Consider the following 6000-nt stretch of genomic DNA (forward strand, 5'->3'; position numbering starts at 1 on the left):
ATGCAGTCATGTAATCAATGGCTGTCACTTTCAATGGCTGTGATTCTTCACCATCCTGTCCCATTTGAGAGTGTGAAGTATGCCTTAACAGTTCTTAACAGCTACTAAGTTCCATTGCAGTGCGTACACCATATGAGACATGGGAGCTCAAATGGGACAAGTGTTGTTTTCCCATGGCTCTTCATTGATGCCTTTGGAACTTTCCAAAAGCATTGCAGCCCAAGGCACAATTGGTAGCACAGCATAACTAAAATGTTTGGGAGCCTTGTGCATAACCAAATATTATTATTGGGCACAGGTCAGCAATTCAAGCTCTCCTATTTGCTCCCCTATTAAATTAAATCATGATAAACATCATTTTTATCTTTTTTCCAATTAGACTAATGTGCGTAACATTTTTTTTAGGAGTTCAATATCTTTACCATATTTTGAGTGGGGAAAACTGCTTCCGAATTTCACTCCCAAATGGCATAGCTTTCATTTTGATATGTTGCTTTTCTCTTGATTTCATTACCAAGAAAATAGGAAAACAATGTTATGTATCAACTAATTTTATCATTCCCCAAACTTGAGGAAATCATATAACAGTGCATTTCACTGGGATCTGACTGAGGCTCAAAGCAATGGGATTTCATATTCCAGTTGCCTAAAATAAAGGTTTTGTCTTTTTGATTAAAGTGCAAAAAGTAATTGATCTGTATTTGTCACTGTAGAAGCCTTTCAGTAGAATCTAGACGAGCACTTAAATCACTTTGGCATAGATAGCTACAGGGCAAGGGCTGGAAGAAGGGACTAATGTGGATGGGTGCCCACTGGTCAGTGTGGATGTACTGGGCCAAATGGCCTGTTCCCATGCTCCATGATTCCATGACTCTGTGACTCTGTGACTCCTCAGTTGCCTTGTTACTGTGTAAGCTAATTAAGCTGCAGAATTGCACAACTTGCTCTGAGTTGAACTCGGTGAGTCAAATCAACAAATTGCTCTTCCTATTTTCCAAGAACATTTGGGTTACTTTTGCACGTGATTTTCTTTTTCTCCTTACTGACAGATGTTAACTTTACACTTTAGAATTGAACTTTCAGAAACAGGCTTGATGTTCCACAGAGGGATTGAAAACCTGAAAGCAGAGTGGCAGAGAGGATCGGATTAGAGAATGTTTCTTTATTGCAGGCTGGTGCCACCAGTGGTAGCAGGGTGAAACTACAGCATGACAATTTGCGGCGGATTTCATTGCTATAAATTATGTTATGGGAAAGGTGACATATTAAAAACCCTGATTCCCTCCAAGAAATAAAGGACAAAATCAAGGCATTCATGGAATTTAGTTTGACATTTGCTATGAGAATAACATTGAGGCTATTTGTCCTCACAATTATAATGGAGGTAATCTAACAGTAATTTCTGAAGTATAAATGTGGAGCTGAACAGAGAAATTTAATAGACTTCCATCTCACTTGAATCCATTACCCACCAGTCTTTGTATGTCCCGCCTTTCTTTCTTCCCCTATAATCAGTCTGAAGAAGGGTCCCAACCCGAAACGTCAGCTATCCATGTTCTCCCGTGATGCTGCCTCACCCTTTGAATTACACCAGCATCTTATGTCTTATGTTCCTTATTTAGGTCTGTTCCATCTTCCCAGTGTTACTTTGACCCACCTTCTAATCTCATATCGTTAGAAAATTATATAAGGTATTTTATCTCTTTAAGCAATAGTATCTGTGGTGGTATTAACCGTAAAATGAACATTCATGGAACTATAAACGTTCTACCTTGTCACTTTTATACTAACTTTCATCAGTGACTGCTAAAATAGTAAGATTAAATGAGAACTTACCAGTTTGAAGTTTGATTTGTATTTTATGAGGAGTTACGATGAGGGATTACGTGAAGAGCCCGCTCAGCACGCATGCGCGGCATACTTCAAAGCAGTGGTGTGGAATCACAGATAGACACAGTTATTCAAGTAAACATAGTAAAGAAAAGGAGACATCAGTTTATCAGTTTGACCCATATTATTGAGGGTGGGAGCGGAGGGCACGTAATCCCTCATCGTAACTCCTCATAAAATACAGATCAAACTTCAAACTGGTAAGTTCTCGTTTAATCTTACTATTTTACTTCGGAGTCACGTGAGTGACTACGTGAAGATTTCAAAGCTCTGTGATTTCAAACCGTGTAACAGTTATTACTTCACTCACTGCCGAAGTCCTTGAGGGAGGAAGTGTGTTATCGTAATCAACCAATGAATCTGTTTGTAGAAAACAAAACGGTATTTATTAACAATAACAACAAAAATAAATCGCTCCCCCGGGCTTAAATTAAATATTTGCAGTCTGTAAAATATTTTCTGCAAATAAAACAGGTTTTGCCAACGGCTTGTTATAAAAAGTTCTGAACGTGGTTTCCCTCGACCATCCTGCTGTAGCCAGGATGTGGTCCATCGGCACGTTCATTCTTTCAGCCGTTGATGTGGATGCTGCCCTGGTGGAGTGAGATTTGTACAAGTTAGTGTCAATCCCGGCAACTTTTAGTACCTGCTTGAGCCATCTCGAAATGGTTTGGCTCATCACCCGACCATGAGGTTTTTTATGACTGACCTACAAGGCTTTTTCACTCCCTCGAATATTATTAGTTGTGTCTATATAGGACAGTAGGTGGGTCATGACACATAACCGTGGTTCTGGCGGGTAAGCCCGGAATTCCACGACTGGATTTGGTGTTCCTGGCCTGCTCTGTTTGATCAGTCCCTGCATCATAAAAGAGATCTGGTCTGGAGCTGTAATCATGTTGTCCAGTCGCAATCGATGTAGTGACTGGACCCTCTGTGCGGATACAAGTGCCATTAACATGAGCGTTTTGAGTGTTGATTGTTCCAGGCTGAGGGATCTGGCTGGTGGCCATCCCCTGAGGTAAGTCAGGACCACACTGACATCCCATATATGGGTGTACCTTGGTCTAGGGGGGTTGGTATTGTAAATGCCCTTCATTAATTTGACCACCAGCGGGTGAGATCCCATGGCCTGTTGTCCTGGTGCTAGTTTTAAATAGGCAGACAGGGCACTTCTTGCTGTGTTGATGGCACTGTAGCTGAGTCCTTCTTCATAGTGAAGTTTGGCCAGGAATTCCAGTACGTTGGTGATTGATGCAGTTGTGTAGGTGGTCCCTGTATCCAGGCAGTACTTTTCCCATTTTTTAACACTGGTCAAGTACTGTTTTTTAGTAGATGTTCGGAGGGATGCTGACATGGTGTCGACGGTTTGTTCTGATAATTCCAGTCCTAGAAGTGGTCTGTTCAGAATCTGCAACCCAGGAGTTTGATTTTTTCATGGCATGGGTGGCTTATGCCTGACACTGGGTGTGTTAATAACTCTGGGTCACTGGGAAATACCATCGGAGTTTCAACAACCATGTCATGGAGTATCGGGAACCATGGCTGCGTAGGCCAGTCGGGTACTATCAAAATACCTGAAGCAGAGTCCATTTGTATTTTGCGTAGTACCCGACTGATGAGGCAGAAGGGAGGAAATGCATAGAAGAAGAAATTTCCCCAATCCAGCGCGAACGCATCTACCGCTGCTGCCTCAGGGTCTGGTTCCCAAGCGACGTACATAGGTACCTGGTGATTTAGCCTTGATGCGAATAAATCGATATCTGGCGTGCCATATTGCTTGATAATTTTTGCAAATATTTTGGGGTTTAACATCCATTCGATGTCATTAAATTTACGTGACCTGGTGTCTGCCACTGTATTTAGCTTACCTGGCAGGTAAGTTGCTGATAGCCAAATATGTCTTTCGACACACCATTGCCAAATTGTGTTGACCAACTTGTCGCATGATAACGATTTTATGCCGCCCATATGGTTAATGTAGGTCACCACCGTAGTATTATCTATTTGTAACCGTACATGCAAGTGATGCATATTTGATGCATATGCTTTTAAACCATAAAAGGCACCCAACATCTCTAGATAATTAATGCCCAGTGTAAGTAGTAATGATGACTCTGGGTTAGTCCATCTACCACCTGTGCTGGATATGGAGTTAGTTGCTCCCCATCCTTGAGCACTGGCATCTGTTTGGATAACTAACATAGGGTTAGTGATGATAATAGGGCTGAAACTATGCCAAACATTTTTTGCCCACCACTGTAGTTCTGATATTGCTTCAGTGGGTAACTTCATGACACGATCATAATGACCTGCATGTCGTTTTAGTGCCTGTACCTTTGCTCTTTGTAAGTTTTGATAGTGCAAAGGTCCGAATTGTGTAGCTGGAAATGCTGCTACCTTTTTCCCAATTACTCTTGCTACTTGTCGAATAGTTGGTCGTTCGTTGACCATTAAATTGTTGCATGATTGTGCCAATGCAACTGTTTTGTCTCTTGGCAAAGTTACAGTCATGTGGACTGAATTAATTGTGAAGCCCAAGTAGTCCATGGTTGTGGATGGCTTCAACTTAGATTTATCTGGATGTAAGACAAATCCCAGGGTTTCGAACAACTGTTTGGTAGCTGATACAGCTGACATAGTCAATTCCATGGTCTTGCCTACTATTAAGATATCATCAAGATATGCCATGACAATATGTTTTTGTCTTCTTAATATTGCCAAAGCTGGTTTTATTATCTTGGTGAATAATCTTGGGGCGGATGTTAACCCATTGGGTAACGCTTTAAACTGCCATTGCTGCCCCATCCAGGTAAATTTCAGGCCGCGCATGCGTGCTGAGCGGGCTCTTCACGTAGTCACTCACGTGACTCCAAAGTAAAATTGGTTTTATATCCCATAAAGACAGAAACAGTGTTTCCATTTGCTGTCAAAATTCTTCAACTTGCTTGGCCCTGTTTTAAATTATCACTTTTGCTTAGTGCCATTAACTTCCAGGCATCACTCCAGGCAGTTTCGTTAAAAAATGCAGAACAGTTAGTGGTTTTTTCCCAAAAGCCAGCTACTTGCACATTAAACTCAAATGGCATTATGTTCGCCACTCATATAAATCAAAAAGGTGGAAACATTTCCTCCTGTCAATCCTCAAAAACGACCTCCTTACAGCATCGACTATTTTTCTCAGAACTCCTCAAGCTTGCATCTCGTCTTCGACCCATACAGCACAGAAACAGGCCCTTCTATTCAACTTACCAACACCAACCAATATATATTCACCATCCACACTAGTCCCACCTACCTCGCTTGGCCCATATTTCTCTCAACCTATCCTATCCATGTACCTGTCCAAATATATTTTAAATGTCATGATAGTACTTGCCTCAAGTACCTCCTCTAGCAGCTCATTCCATGTATTCACCACCCTTTGTGGAGAAAAAATTCCCCCCCAGGTTCTTTTAAATCTTTTTCCTCTTGCCTTAAACCTATGTCCTCTGGTTCTTGATTACCTTACTCTGGTTAAACGACTCTGTGCATTTACCCTATCTATTCCCCTCAAGATCTTATACACCTCTATAAGATCACTCCTCATCCTCCTGTGCTCCAAGGAATAAAGTTCTAGCCTGCTCAACCTCTCCCTATAGCTCAGGCTCTCGAGTCATGACAACATCCTCCTAAATCTTCTCTGCACCCTTTCCAGCTTAACAACATCTAAAAAGATTAAAATCTAGGAAGGAGATCAGGTCAGGGATGATAGTTCAAGGAATCTTACAGTTCATCTTGACAGTTCCGAATTCTTTAAAATTGTAGTTAGCACCAGCAAAGGAACTTTGCAGAACTTGCTGGTTGGAATTGCCTGGTTCCTGGAGCACAGGCTGTTCCTTGATATGCAGGCTGGACCTGCACTCCCTTAGTCCTGATGCTGAAGCCATGATAACTCCCTGGTGTTCAGCATTTGCTGCCCTGACTGATCCCTGGTGCCCAAACCCAGGTTGATTTTCATTGCCTAGGTTGATCCTTGATACCCAATCATATCTGGTGCTTAGGTGAGCCAGATCCCACAACGGCCAGGGTTTAGGAATGGACAGATTGCAAGGGAATTGAGTTCTTAGT

The sequence above is a fragment of the Amblyraja radiata genome, chromosome 9 (assembly GCF_010909765.2).
Source record: "Amblyraja radiata isolate CabotCenter1 chromosome 9, sAmbRad1.1.pri, whole genome shotgun sequence".
Taxonomy (NCBI): Eukaryota; Metazoa; Chordata; class Chondrichthyes; order Rajiformes; family Rajidae; genus Amblyraja; species Amblyraja radiata.